This window comes from Furipterus horrens, unplaced genomic scaffold (genome assembly GCF_987537825.1).
Source record: "Furipterus horrens unplaced genomic scaffold, mFurHor1.1.pri manual_scaffold_6, whole genome shotgun sequence".
In the NCBI taxonomy this organism is placed as follows: domain Eukaryota; kingdom Metazoa; phylum Chordata; class Mammalia; order Chiroptera; family Furipteridae; genus Furipterus; species Furipterus horrens.
Genome location: NW_028327176.1, coordinates 151013553 through 151028725, shown reverse-complemented (window position 1 = coordinate 151028725; position 15173 = coordinate 151013553). Strand labels below are relative to the sequence as shown.

General features: G+C 38.7%; 1 long non-coding RNA gene across 2 annotated transcripts in view; it reads right to left on the bottom strand.

Moving 5' to 3' along the window:
• LOC150007611 (uncharacterized) overlaps positions 1–15173 on the bottom strand; it is a 54163-nt gene that overhangs the window by 36207 nt on the left and 2783 nt on the right. For both annotated transcript variants that reach the window (XR_016511830.1, XR_016511829.1), the window contains exon 2: positions 14640–14758. This is a non-coding gene — a long non-coding RNA (uncharacterized LOC150007611). The remainder of the gene's footprint in view (positions 1–14639; positions 14759–15173) is intronic.

The window sequence follows — 15173 nt, the reverse complement described above, 5'->3', positions numbered from 1 at the left end:
CACATATCTCTGGGATCAAAAGGAGGAAGATTGTTGTCACCAAACACAGAGAAATGGGAAGATATAGCTAGATAACTTTGCAAATAAGTTGGAGATAGACCTATAACTAGATTACCCTTACTTAATCACACCCTGAGTTAAGTAGTTAATCACATTAGATAGTGAACCCGGATCAACCAGTAATGGAGAAATGGGGGAGAAGGAGAGGAGAGGAGAGGGGGAGTTAATCACATTAGGGAAGGGGAGCTAATCGCATTAGTATAAAGCCAGTTTTCTTTGTCTACTTTGCGTGCACATGCTCCTGCCTGGCAGTGTGCCCGACTCTGTAGACTCGTGAATAAACACCTTGCTTTGCTGCTCAAGTCCTGTGTCTCAGTTTTTATTGTGAGTGTTTCTCACACCCTTAAAAAGTGGCCCCAAACCCTGGATCAGGGCAACAGATTTGGGCATTTCTTTATCTCCTCATTTTGCTGCCTCTCAACATAAGCTCTTTCCTTGTTGCATACTTGATGTTTTACTAATTAGTCTTTCTGTATGTTATGTGAATAAACTTGGGTTCAATTATACATACACTGTTACTTATTTAATGAATATTTAAACTGTTTCTAATTTTTTAATCTTAAAAACTAGTTCTGTTCATTTTTATACATATATCTTTGCACTCTTGTCTGATTACTTTAAGAGTTCTCAAAAGTGGAATTGTTAGATCAAATGGGTTATATACTTAAATTTTAAAATTCACACTGCCAGATTGCATTCAAGAAAGATTATATCAATTTACCTTTCCACCAAAAAGGTATAACATTGTCTAATTTCCCTGTCTTTAATTAATATCAAGCAAAAATCATTAAATAATAGTCAGGTTAAAAATCATTCAGGAATTATTTTGGGTTGAGCTCTCAAAAGGGAGTGGGGTAGGGAAAAATGTTAAGTGAGGTTGTGGTCTCATCTGGAGACTAGCCTCAGCCAGACCTCAAGGGGAGCTCTGGAGTGTGACTTGCACCACAAATGTACTACCTTGAGGCAAGGGGGCCAACTTTTTGTACCATAATATCAGTTGGTCATTGGCTGTGAGTTTCCTGTGGGAGGGGTCAAATATCTTCCGGATGAAACCATTTCTTTGTCAACGGCAATTCTCTATACTCTAGAGAAAGGACAGTTTTGAACTTTTAGCCACCAATACTCACAGCAGTTCCAGGGTGGGTATACCTCAGGGAATATTCGTGGGTATAGTGAGTTGTGTTCCCCAAAATTCATGTTTATCCAGAACCTCAGAATGTGACCTTATTTGAAATTCATGTCCTTGTAGATGTAATTAGCTAAGATGACATACTACCCCAAAACATGGCACCTTGACACATTGAATATTTTAAGCTAAACAAGTTTGAGAAAACAGCAGAAGGAGGAAGGTCACTCTGACACCTCCCCAAATTTCCCCTGGAATAGGTCAGAAAACTCTGTGAGAGGTACCCTCTTATACCTGGAGAAAAAAAGCATCCTTACCTCTATAGGCAAAGGGATGCTGAGAAGAATATGAATAAACAGGGCTTGCTGTTTTTCTCAGTTTACTACACTTACCTCTTACTCTAACTTAGCACACTCCTCCACAACTGTCCACTCTTCACCAAGCTAGCATAAAAACACTCAGGTCTGTTTCTACAGGTCATCATTTCTTTAGGAAGTTCTCTCATGTCATATAAAAGTAATTTTCAGACCTAGCTAGGGATCCTAGAGGCTGAAGAAAAAATTTTTCCTCCCCTACAATGTTATACTAGATTAGCATGGGCCCTAAATTTATTAACTATATCCTTCTAAGAAGAGTAGGGTACACAGAGATACACACAGAGGAAAAGGCCACATGCAGATGAAGGCAGAGGTTGGAGTTATGATGCCACAAGCCAAGAAGTGCCTGGGGCTAGCAGAAGCTGAAAGAACCAACTGTGGGAACATGGCTGTGCTGATAACCTTGATATCAGACTTTGAGTCTTCAGAACTGTGAGAAATTTGTTGTTGTTATTTTAAGACACCCAGTGAGAATATAGAAACTATGAACAATAAAATGATGATTAAAAACATATCTATCAACAATTGAATCTAAAAAACAAACTAAGCAAAGAAGAACAGAGACAGAATCATGGATACAGAGAGTGTTTTGATGGTTGCCAGCTGGGAGGGGTGTGTAGGAGAAGGGGTGAAGAGGTGAGAGGATTAAGAAGTACAAATAGGTAGTTACAGAATAGCCATGGGGATGTAAAGTATGGTATAGGAGATGGAGTAGCCAAAGAACCTACGCATGACCCACAGTCATGAACAATGGTGGGGGGGTTTTCTGAGGGAGTGGGGAGTGCTGGGTAGAGGGGCGCAAAGAGGAAAAAATTGGGACAACTCTAATAACATAATCAATAAAATATAATTTAAACAAAGACACCCAGCAAGAGAACAAACTTCTGTTGTTTTAGGACACACAGTATATGATATTTTGTTATAGCATCTCCAGGGAATTTAACCAAGTGGGATGCTAGTTATTTACCACAGCAGTTCTTAAAGTATGGTCCATGGACTTCTGGGTATTGCTAACACCCTTTTTGGGAGTCTACAAAGTTAAAACTATTTTCATAATAATATTAAGACATTATTTGCTGCCCCTCTTTTGTACAGCATTGATATTTGCACCAATGGTACAAAAGAAATCAATGGGTAAAACTGTTGGCATCTTAACATGTAGGAGACAATGGCACCAAATGGACTGGTAGTCATTGTATTCTTCACCACCAAACACACATGGTAAAGAAAATGCCAGTTACACATAGCAATGTCCTAAATGAATCAGAAAAAGTATTAGATTTATTAAATCTTGACCCTAGAGGGCATATCTTTTTAATGTTCTGTGTGACAAGATGAAAAGTAAGCATAAAGCAGTTCTACATACTGAAGTAAATGACAGTCTTGAGGAAAAGCACTGTGTAATCACTGGAATTGTGAGCTGCACTAGCTACTTTTTTTTTTCATAGACCACCATTTTTACAGGAAAGACTTTGAAAAACTGATTATTCAGATTGGGTATTTGGCATTTTCTTAGAAATGAATAAGGTGACTCTGTTACTTCAAGGAAAATAGTTGATGTATTTGTTGCCCATGGTAGCAGTTGAGGTTTCAAGCAAAAATTAGTATTTTGAAAAACTTACCTCACATCATAAGCTTGATATTTTCCCAATGCTTAAATCTTTCCTGATGTGATCCATGGTGATATTAACAAATATTTTTTGATAATGAAATGTGTCAACATTTGGAAGATCTGTATAATTTAGTGAGACATCTTCCAAATGACTTTTGTTCAAATGCGTAACTCAATAGTGGAATGAATCAACCTACAAATGTGTGAGTAAAAGATTCATTTAAAGTTCAAGATAGGGCAATGAGTCTTTAGGTAATAGAGTATGAAAACTTCTTTGCTATTGGTTTCAGATTCTATATTGTAAATATCCTTCAATAAACTACCACTTGTTGAGTTTTGATATACTATCAGAGAATGATATCCATATCGATATCTGACAGGACTATTAAAATACCACTCCTGATGACAGTTCCAGCCAAGATGGAGGCCTAGACAGACACACTGCTTCTCCTTCCACAACAAAGAAGGAATATAACTACTTTAAAACTAGAGACAACCAGAAGTTCCAGAAAACTGAGTTGCATGGAAGTCCAACAAACAAAGATATAAAGAAGAAATACTCATCCAGACAGGTAGGAGTGGCGGAGCCGGGGTGGAGAGGACACAGTGTGGTGGCGGTAGCAGGGTGGCAGTGGCAGACTGGCAGAAAGTGCAGTCACATGTTTTAAAAAGTCAGGAGGGACACATGGGGAGCACTCCCACCACCAGACCAGATGGCGCAGCTCACGGTCCCAGCACCAGGGAAAATAAAGCCTCATTGTTTTTGACTGTGAAAGCCAGTGGGAGTTGGGGCTGAGAAAGAAACTGCTGGTCTCTCAGCACAGTCCACTTATTTAAAGGGCCCCCACAGTCCTAGGACATCCGCAGACCTACCCACTCTGGGAACGATGACCAGGACAACAGCTAGAGAGGCACCAGACCCATACAGAAGTGGGAGAAGTGCCTGGAAAAGAGGCAAGTGCTGAGCAGGTGGCACTGTTCCCTCTCTGACCCCCCCCCCCCCCCCACAGAGCCACAGTGTGGTGAAACGGGTCAGCTGATTTCTCAAAAGAAATTTTGCAGGCAAGAAGGGACTGGCAAAAAGTACTTAAGGTGATGAAAAGCAAGAACTTACAATAAAGATTACTCTATTCTGCAAAGCTATCATTTAGAATGGAAGGGCAGATAAAGTGCTTCCTAGATGAGGTAAAGCTAAAGGAGTTCATCATCACGGAGCTATTATTATATGAAATGTCAAAGGGACTTACTTAGAAAAAGAAGATCAAAATTATGAACATTAAAATGGCAACAAACTCACAACTATCAACAACTGAATCTTAAATATAAAAACAAAATCCATCTAAGCAAACCAGAATAGGAACAGAATGATAGGTATGGGGATCATTTGGAGGGTAATCAGCTGGGAGGGGGAAGGGGGAGAAATGGTGAAATGGTGCGGTGATTAAGAAGCATAATTAGTTGGTACAAAATAGACAGGGGGAAATTAAGAATAACATAAGAATAGGTGAAGCCAAAGAACTTATATGCATGACCCATGGACATGAACTAAGGGGGCTGGGATTGCTGGAGGGAAGGCGGGTGCTGGTCAGAGGGGGGCAAAGGGGGGAAATATTTGGGACTACTGTAAAAACATAATCAATAAAATACACTTAAAAAATATCACTCCCTTTTAAAGCTATACATATTCCTTTGTGATATTAGATTTTCTTCATAACAAGACATAATCAACCAAACAAAATGTTACCAAAAGAGCATTTTATAACAAAATGAATGCAGAAGCAGATATAGAAATCTACCTGTATTTTAATAATACAGATACAAAGATTTACAAACATGTAAAACAATGATATTCTTTTCACTAATTTGTTTTGGAAAAGTTATTTTTAATATAAATATGCTAACATATTGTTATTTTTGAATAATTAATTATTGCTATTTCTAACATACTATCTGGGAGAAAAGACATAAACATGGTATGCATAAGATGAGGACAATGTAAAGAAATCTTTTAGAGTGTTAGTAAGCATGGACAAGGGGCACCCAACCTAGTTTGGAGAGGGAAGGGGAGACTTCCTAAAGGAGATGGTCCTGAGCTGAGCATTAAACCATGAGGGAACAACTTGGTAAACCTCTTCAATAAACTTCCTGGACCTAGGTTAGACTGTGATAAATATTATCTTCATATTCAAATTTGACTTCCACATAGTTTATAAAATGGTTATGACTAAGAACATAAGCATCAAAAAAATAGTCATAATTTTGCTTACTACTTCTATCACATACGCATCGAACCTGATTTGCAAGATTTGCAGCTTAGTTCTCTTCATGACTAATCCATTGGAAGTTGGGCACACCCACCTTTCCTTTTGATGTGAACAAATTATTGAAACCATCATATTTTTCTTTCACTGTGGTTCTCTATCTGTGTCAAATGAACTCAACTTTTTAATGTTTACATAAAATTTTCAAATGAAACTTTTCAAATACCTTACTGGCATGTGATTAGGCCTTATTAATTTCTGTGTGATATCATTTATTTGATTTTTGCTTAAAACCTAGGGCGGGTTGCATTCTGGTGTCAGGAAACAATTAGTGGTATATTGGGGCTAAGAAGTTTAAAGAAGGAAAGAATGATTAGCAAAGTCCTATTTGTGGATTTCTAATTTCTCTGTATTGTCCTGAAACATAGTAAGCCAAAAAGACAAATAAGGTTACTATATAGTCTTGCTCCTATTTGGAAGGAATTAGACATTTTTCTTCTCTGAATAAAAAAAAATGTCCCTCAGTTCTCTTTGAATTAATCATCTGCTCGATAGTGGGACTGATCAACCTACTTTGTTGTTCTTCTGTAGCACATTGTATTTACTGTATATTTGAGGACATCCTATATTTTCCCAAATTCGATCTACTAAAAATGACAATTAAAAAAAATATCTTACAATCTGTCTACTAGGTTAATTTTTAAGAATCAGATTCATTTACCATGATATATTTTTATTATTAGAGTAGAGTAGCTAAAAGATGAAGAGTGTTTTAATAACATTCTTGTAGTTAGACTATCCCTTATTTTTTAAAAAAATATATAAATAAGAAAGCCTAATCTGGTAGATTGCCTCCATTTCATTTACTTCTTGGAGGAATTTTTTTGTCTTTTCATTTGGAGTATATTTCCTTGTCTGGCCTGGGACTGGGATTGCTCGCTCCCTTGCCAGGTACTCCTCCAGATTTTTATGCACTACGTGTAAATGTGGGATAGCCCATCCCACTGGCTGCTGCCGCTGCTGATGCCTCGTTGCTGCCACACCATGTCCTCTTCACCCAGGGCTCCCTGCCTCCACCTCTCTTACCCATCAAGATGAATATGGCTTCTTTAACTCCTTGGTTGTCAGACTTCCATACAGTTTGATTTTCTGGCTGTTCTTGATGTTTTTTTGTTTTGAAGTTGGTTGTGATCCTTTAGGGTTGTGCAAGAGGTGAAGCATGTCTACATATGCCTCCATCTTCACCAGAAGAAGGGTTCCCTTTTCTCCACATCCTCACCAGCACTTGTTTGTTCATTTATTAATGATGACCATTCTGACCAGTGTGAGGTGATATCTCATTGTGGTTTTAATTTGCATCTCACTGATGGCTAGTGACATTGAGCATCTTTTCATATGTTTATGGGCCATTTGTCTGTCTCCCTTGGAGAAGTGTCTGTTCAGGCCCTTTGTCCATTTTTAATTGGATTCTTTGTCTTCCTGGTGTTGAGTCACATGAGTTCTTTATATATTTTGGAGATCAAACCCTTGTCCAATGTATCATTGGCAAATATGCTCTCCAGTTTCGTCAGTTCCCTTTTCATTTTGATAATGGTTTTTTTAGCTGTGCAGAAGCTTTTAAACTTAATGTAGTCTCATTTGTTTACTTTTTCCTTTATTTCCCTTGCTCTAGGAGATATATTGGCAAAAATATTGCCATGTGTGATATCTGAAATTATACTGCCTATAGGCAGTATAATTTTCCTCTAGGCCTTTTATGGTGTCACAACTTATATTTAAGTCTTTTACTCATTTTGAGTTTATTCTGTTGTATGGTGTAAGTTGGTGGTCTAGATTCCTTTTTTTTTTTTGCATGTACCAGTCCAGTTCTTCCCACACCATTTATTGAAAAGGCTATTTTCACTCCATTTTATGCTCCTGTTCTCTTTGTCAAATATTAATTGACCAGAGAGACATGGGTTTATTTCTGGGCTCTCTATTCTGTTCCATTGACCTGTGTGTCTGTTCGTATGCCAGTACCAGACTTTTTATTACAGTGGCCTTGTAGTATAGTTTGATATCAGGTATTGTGATCCTTCCTACTTTGTCAGTCTTTCTCAAGATAGCTGAGGCTATTCAGGTCTTCTTTGGTTCCATATAAATTTTTGAAATATTTGTTCTAGATCTGTAAAATATGCCATTGTTATTTTAATAGGAATTGCATTTAATCTATAGCTTGCTTTGGGTGGTGTGGACATGTTAATGATGTTAATTTTTCCAATCCATGAACATGGCATATGCTTCCATTTATTTGTATTTTCCTTAATTTCTTTTTATTTATTTATTTTTTAATTGTTTTTCTATTACAGCTGTCCCATTTTTCCCCCTTTGTTCTCCCCTGCTCCACCCACCTCCCCTCTCTCCCACAGTCCATCCCATTTAGTTGTCCATGTCCATGGGTTATTTGTATTAGTTCCTTGACTAGACCCTTCTCCTTCCTTTCCTCCTTTTCCCACTCACCCCTCCCTTCTGGTCACTCTCAGTCTGTTCCCTGTTTACATGTCTCTTGTTCCATTTTGCTCATTTGTTTGTTTTGTTCACTAGTTTCCTGTATTAGGTGAGATCATCTGATATTTATCTTTCGCTGCCTGGCTTATTTTCACTTAGCATAATACTCTCAAGTTCCATCCATGCTGTAGCAAAAGGTAGGAGTTCTTTCTTTCTGCTGTGTAGCATTCCATTGTGTAAATGTATCAGGCTGGTGCAAAAGTAATGTCCAACTTTTTAAAAAAGAAAGTTTTAGATATTATATTATTTATTAAGTTTGTGCCTCTTATACTTTTTTGATGTCACAGTGACTAATTTATACCTTATTTTTTCAGATTATTGAAGTATTGTTCATAATCATCCGCAATATTTGCACCCATGTTCATCCCATCTAAAGACCACATTAGAAATGTTTTACTCTATGAGTTTCATAAAGGTGCCAGTGCAAGTACAGCAGCAAAGTCTATTCAGAGCGCTTATGGGGACGATGCAGTGACTAAAAGAAGTTGCAGGAGGTGGTTTTCCCGTTTCCGAAGTGGGGATTTCAGTTTGAAAAACGAGCCAAAACACGGTCGTCCAAAAAAACTTGATTCCAAAGTATTGGAAGCTGTTGTCACAGAAAACCCCACCATACTTCTAGGCAATGTGCAGAACAACTTAACATTAGCCCCATACAACCATGCTACACCAACTGAAAAGGATCAGAAAAGTTTCAGTAGCTGGAAAATGGGTCGCACATGCACTGTCTCCAGAGAATCTGCAACAGCATGTGACTTGTTGTTAATCATTGTTTTTGCGACCCCTTCAGACACCATTTTTAGGTAGGCTTGTTACAGGTGCTGAGAACTGGATCCTTTACCATAACATTACACACTGCCAATCATGGATCAGTCGAGGAGGAAGAAGAGTTCAACGACCAAGAGGAGGACTTCATCCAAAGAAGACCATGTTGAGTATATGGTGGGATATGGAAGGAATTGTCCATTACGAACTGTTAGACAACAATCAAACAATTACTGTCAATATTTACTGTGAACAACTTCATTGTTTGAAAGTAGCTTTGAACCAAAAGCGACCCTCCTTAGTCAACAAAAAGGGTGTCATCTTCCATCACGATAATGCTCGTCCTCACACAGCTCGGCTCGCCAAAAATTTCTTGAAAGAGCTTGGTTGGGAAATATTGCTTCATTCTCCATATTCTCCTGACCTTGCTCCTTCTGATTAACACTTGTTTCGGGTACTACAGAACAATTTTGATGATTTTAGGTTGACATCAAGAGAAGAGGCTGAAAATGAGTTGGATTCAAATTTTGTTTCAAAACCTAAAGAATTTTACAAGTGTGGCACTTACAAGCTAGTTGACAGATGGAATGAGGTTCTAGAAAGCAAAGGAGGTTATGTTAACAAATAAATATTTTCATAATCAAGGGCTTTTTCATTTTTTAAATAAACCTCAAAATTGGACATTATTTTTGCACCAACCTTATACCACAGTTTTTTTATTCACTCATCTACAGATGGATGCCTAGGCTGTTTCCAGCACTTGCCTATTGAAAATAGTGCTGCTACAAACATAGGTTCTTTTGAACTGGTGTTTCAGGATTCCTGGGGTATAATCCCAGCAGTGGAATTGCTGGGTCAAAAGGAAGTTCCAGTTTTAGTTTTTTGAGGAAACTCCATACTGTTTTCCATAGTGGCTGCACCAGTCTGCATTCCCACTAATAGTGCACTAGGGTTGGTTCCCTTTTCTCCACATCGTTGCCAGCACTTGTTTGTTGATTTATTAATGATGGCCATTCTGACTGGTGTGAGGTGGTATCTCATTGTGGTTTTAATTTGCATTTCTCTGATGGCTAGTGATGTTTAGCATTCTTTCATGTGCTTATGGGCCCTCTGTATGTCCTCTTTGGAGAAGTGTCTGTTTAGGTCCTTTGCCCATTTTAATTGGATTATTGGTCTTCTTGGTGTTGAGTCATTTAAGTTCTCTATATATTTGGGAGATCAAACCCTTGTCTGAGGTATAATTGGCAGATATGCTCTCCCATATAGTTGGTTCTCTTTTCATCTTGCTGATGTTTTCTTTCACTGAGCAGAAACTCTTTAGTTTGATGTAGTCCCATTTGTTTATCCTTTCTTTATTTCCATTGCCCTAGGAGATATATTAGTGAAAATGTTGGTATATGGGATATCTGAAAATTTCCTGCCTATGTTTTCCTCTAGGACTTCTATGGTATCATGGCTTACATTTAAGTCTTTTATCCATCTTGACTTTATTCTAGTGAATGGTGTAAGTTGGTGGTCTAGTTTCATTTTTTTGCATGTCCTTGTTCAGTTCTCCCAGCACCATTTGTTGAAGAGGGTATTTTCACTCCATTTTCTGCTCCTTTCCCCTTCGTCAAATATTTTTTAAAGTGTATTTTATTAATTATGTTGTTATAGTAGTTCCAATTTTCCCCTTTTTCTCCCCTCTGCCCAGTACCCCTCTTCCCACCAGCAACCCCCCCCCCCCTTAGGTCATGTCCATGGGTCGTGTATATAAGTTCTTTGGCTTCACCCTTTCTTATATTATTCTTAACATCCCCATGTTTATTTTGTACCAACCAATTATGTTTGTTAATCCCTGCACCATATCCCCATCTCTCCTCCTCCCCCCTCCCAGATGATAACCCTCCAGATGATCCCCATACCTATGATTCTGTTCCTCTTCTGGTTTGCTTAGTTGGATTTTGTTTTTATTTTTTAGATTCAGTTGTTGATAGTTGTGAGTTTGTTGTCATTTTAGTGTTCATAGTTTTGATCTTCTTTTTCTTAAGTAAGTCCCTTTGACATTTCATATAATAATGACTTGGCGATGATAGGCTCCTTTAGCTTTACCTTGTCTGGGAAGCACTTCATCTGCCCTTCCATTCTATATGATAGCTTTGCTGGATAGAGTAATCCTGGTTGCAGGTTGCCTTTCATCACATTGAATACTGCTTGCCAGTCCTCTCCTGCCTGCAAAGTGTCCTCTGAGAAATCGACTGATAGTCATATAGGCAACCCCCTGTAGGCAACTCTCTGCCTCTCTCTTGCTGCCCCCAGGACTCTTTATCTTTCATCTTTGGCATCTCAATCATGATGCGTCTTGGTGTGATCCCCTCTGGGTCCAGCTCGTCCAAGGCCCTCCATGCTTCTTCGACTTCTATGTCCATCTCTTCGCAAAATTTAGGAAATTTTTCTCATTTTTTTCAATTCTTGATTCCTCATTCTGCACTGGTTGACTGTTTTTTTCTTCCTTAGATACCAAATCATTGATTTGAACCCCAGTTTCCTTCCCTTTACCATTGGTTTTGTGTGGATTTTCCTTTGTTTCACTTAGCATAGCCTTCACTTCTTCTCTTATGTATTTGCTGTACTCAAGCTTATCTGTCAAGCCTGTGAGCATCTTTATCAGCAGTGTTTTGAATTCTTCATCTGTTAGGTTGTCTGTTTCCTCATCTGTTATGTTGGCTATCTCCTTGTCGCTTAGTTCTCCCATTGGAACCTTGATCCATTCCCCCTTTTGGGCCATACTTCTGTCTTCTCATTCTGACAGGCTCCCGTGTTTGTTTGCCTCCATGTCCCAGGTAGAGCTGTCATTTGTTATATTGTAAGGGGCGGAGCCTTAGGGATTCGTCAGTACAGGGCAACCTGTTTCACCACGTTGTGGCGCTATTAGTGGGGAAGGGGTCTGAGAGGGAACAATGCCGCCTGCCCAGCACTCACCCCCTTTCCAGGCACCTCTCCCATTTCCTCATTGGACTGGAGCCTCTCTAGCTGCTGCCCTGGCCGTCGTTCCCAGAGTGTGTGGGTCTGCAGATGTTCTAGGACCATGAGGGCTTTTTAAACAAGCAGACTTGGCTGAGAGACTGGCAGTTTCTGTCTCTGTGCCAACCTCCCCTGGTCTGCACAGTCAGAAGCAATGAGGCTTGATTTTCCTGGGTGCTGGGACTGCGAGCTATGAGGTCTGGTGATGAGCTGGGAATGCCCCCCCAGGTGTCCCTCCTGACTTTTTAAAACGTGTGACTGCACTTTCTGCTGGCCTGCTACTGCTGCCACCATGCCACATCCTCTCCACCCTGGTTCTGCCCCACCTACCTGTCTAGATGAGTATTTCTTTTTTAGATCTTTGTTTGCTGGACTTCCATGCTGTTTGATTTTCTGGGGCTTTTGGTTGTTTCTAGTTTTGAGGTAGTTGTATTCCTTCTTAGTTGTGGAGGGAGATGCAGCTTGTCTGTCTCCCCTTCCATTTTGGCTGGAAGTCCCCCTTTGTCAAATATTAATTGATCATAGAGACCTGGGTTTATTTCTGGGCTCTCTATTCTGTTCTATTGACCTATATTTATCTTTTCATGCCAGTACCAGATTGTTTTTAATGTCAATATTCAGAAATTGAAGGCATTTCTGTACACCAACAAAAAAAATATCAGAAATAGAAACCAGAATAAAATCCCATTTACTATATCAACAAGAAAAATAAAGTACTTAGGAATAAACTTAACCCAGGAGGTAAAAGACCTTACTTGGAAAAAGAAATTAAGGAAGATACAAATAAACGGAAGCATATACCATGTTCATGGATGGGATGAATCAACACCATTAAAATGTCCAAACTTACCTAAAGAAACTTATAGATTCAATGCAATCCCTATTAAAATACCAGTGGTATATTTCACAGGTCTAGAACAAATACTTCAAAAATATATATGGAACTAAAAAAGACCCTGAAGAGCCTCAGCGATCTTGAGAAAGAGCAACACAGTAGGAGATATCACAATACCTGACATCAAACTATACTACAAGGCCACTGTAATAAAAACAGTCATTTCCTTAATTTCTTCCCTCAGTGTTCTATAGTTTTCTGAGTACAGGTCTTTTACCTCTTTGGTTACGTTTATTCCTCGGTACTTTGTGTTTCTTGTTGCTATAGTAAGTGGAAATCCCCACACCCACCCCAGTTTTTGTTTCTGATATTTCATTGTTTGTGTACAGAAATGCCCTCTATTTCTGAATATTGACTTTGAATCCACTATTTTGCCAAATTCACTCATTAGGTTGAGTAATTTTTTGGTGGAGACTACAAGGTTTTCTATGTACACTATCATATCATCTGTGAATAATGACAGTTTTACTTCCTCCTTTCCAGTTTGGATGCTTTTTATTTCTTTTTCTTGTCTGATCACTGTGGCTAGAACTTCTAGTGCTATGTTGAATAAGAGTGGTGAAAGCGGACACCGTTGTGTGTTCTTGATCTTCAGAGGAAAGCTTTTGGTTTTTGCCCATCGAGTATGATGTTGGCTGTAGGTTTATCGTATATGGTCTTTATTACATTGAGGTATGTTAATACCCTCAAATCTGATTGGCCAGAGAACTTTTGCTGGTTGAGTGGAGTAAAGGCAAGGAAGACCTATCATATATACTAAGACATTGAGCATCACAACGGCAGTGACAACTATACATTCTCTGTATTTCATGAGCCCTGTGACTCTTCCATGAACTGAGAAGAGGGAACCAATGACTGATATGAACCAAATATGAAGGAACAGAAAGCAGATGTAATAATTTAAACATATACAAAGTAAAGTTTATGACAAAGGTGGAACGTCTCACTGGGATCATTTGATCTTAATTAATGGCACTATCCATACTTGGCTTCCATTGTCTTAGAGACTTGATGTTAACACTATGTAAATTATCCTCCTAAGCCTCAGTTCTCTTATTTGTAAAATGGAGATAATACATACTTTCCTCATAGGATGGTTGTAAGGATCATATTAGCTAACTCATAAAATACCTAGGATTCAATAAATGTTAGCTCTCATTATCACTCCACTCATTTGCCAAAAAAAAAAAACCCAAAAAACAAAAAACTCAAACTATCATTCATTCCTTCTACAACCCCTTTGCCCTTACTCCCACTACTTTTCTGTGTTTGATCATGCTTTTCACATCACACATCAAAGTTATTTTTATTATAAATAGGTTAGGAATCTCTTAGCATTGCAATCCCTTTTCCTCAAGTGGACTCAATCTTACTTTCCCCACCACCTCTAAAGAAGGTCTTTACCGCTTTCTGTGTGACACTACCTGTGTTTCATTTTTAAATGAAAAATAATCAAGAATCAGAAGAGCTCAATATTGTAGCTCCAATATTTCCTATGGTTTCACCCCTTCTTTCTCCACAGCTTTTCCCCTCAATATATAAAAAGTTCCTTTCTCCTATTAAAAAAAAAAAGTAAGGCAAAACTCTCTCTTGATTATGATAGCTACAACCCTATCTTTCTCTTTCTTTTCTTAGCCAAGCTCCTATTTTTTCCATTTAAATTTTATTTATTTACCTTTTGAAAAGATATTTCAGGAATCAAAATTCAAAAAGGTATACAGTACAAGTTCTCCCTCCTACACTGATTTGCAAACAATATTTTCCTTCTCTAAGCAAATGGTTTCTTGTGCTCTTTTAGAGATATGTATATGTATATACAAGCAAATATGTATTTTTCTTTTCTATAAAAAATGTTAGCATATGATAAACACTCTTCTGATTCTTGATTTTTTTCATTTAAAAATATATGTTGGCCTTGGTCAGTGTGGCTCAGTTGGTTGGAGTGTCCTCCCGTAGGGGAAAGGTTGCAGGTTCCATACCTGGTCAGGGCACATACCTAGGTTGCGGGTTCGGTTCCAAGTCCAGGCACAGCCAATCCGTGGTCTGGGGGCTCTGGTGTCTAGGCATGAATGGGAGGCAACTGATTGATGTTTCTCTTTAACCCTTCCTCTTTTTCTAAAAGCAATGAAAAAAAAAAAAAGTCCTCTAGTGAGGATATATGTATATCTTGGAAGTCTTTTCATATCATTACTTAAACAATTTCTTCATTGAAAAGAAGATGCCAAGATGGGATTAGACATGAAGGAGACTTATTGTAGGCAATGCCTGTGAGGGAGAAAATGGAGGGAGCTGGAGGAGCTGTCATATCTTGGTGCTGATCTGACTCTTGTGAAAGAGAGAAGGCAGGAAGGAGGGTTGGGTAGGTAGTGACTCAGACTGTAACATAGTTCTAAGAAAGCTTCAGGTCAGCTTGAGCCTGGGGTGTCCTTAAGCCAAAGTCATCCATCAGAGGAATCCTATACTTGGCAGGAATGGATCTACATTAATATCCTGCCACGCCCAATCATAGGCTGGGAGCAGGCCATGGGGA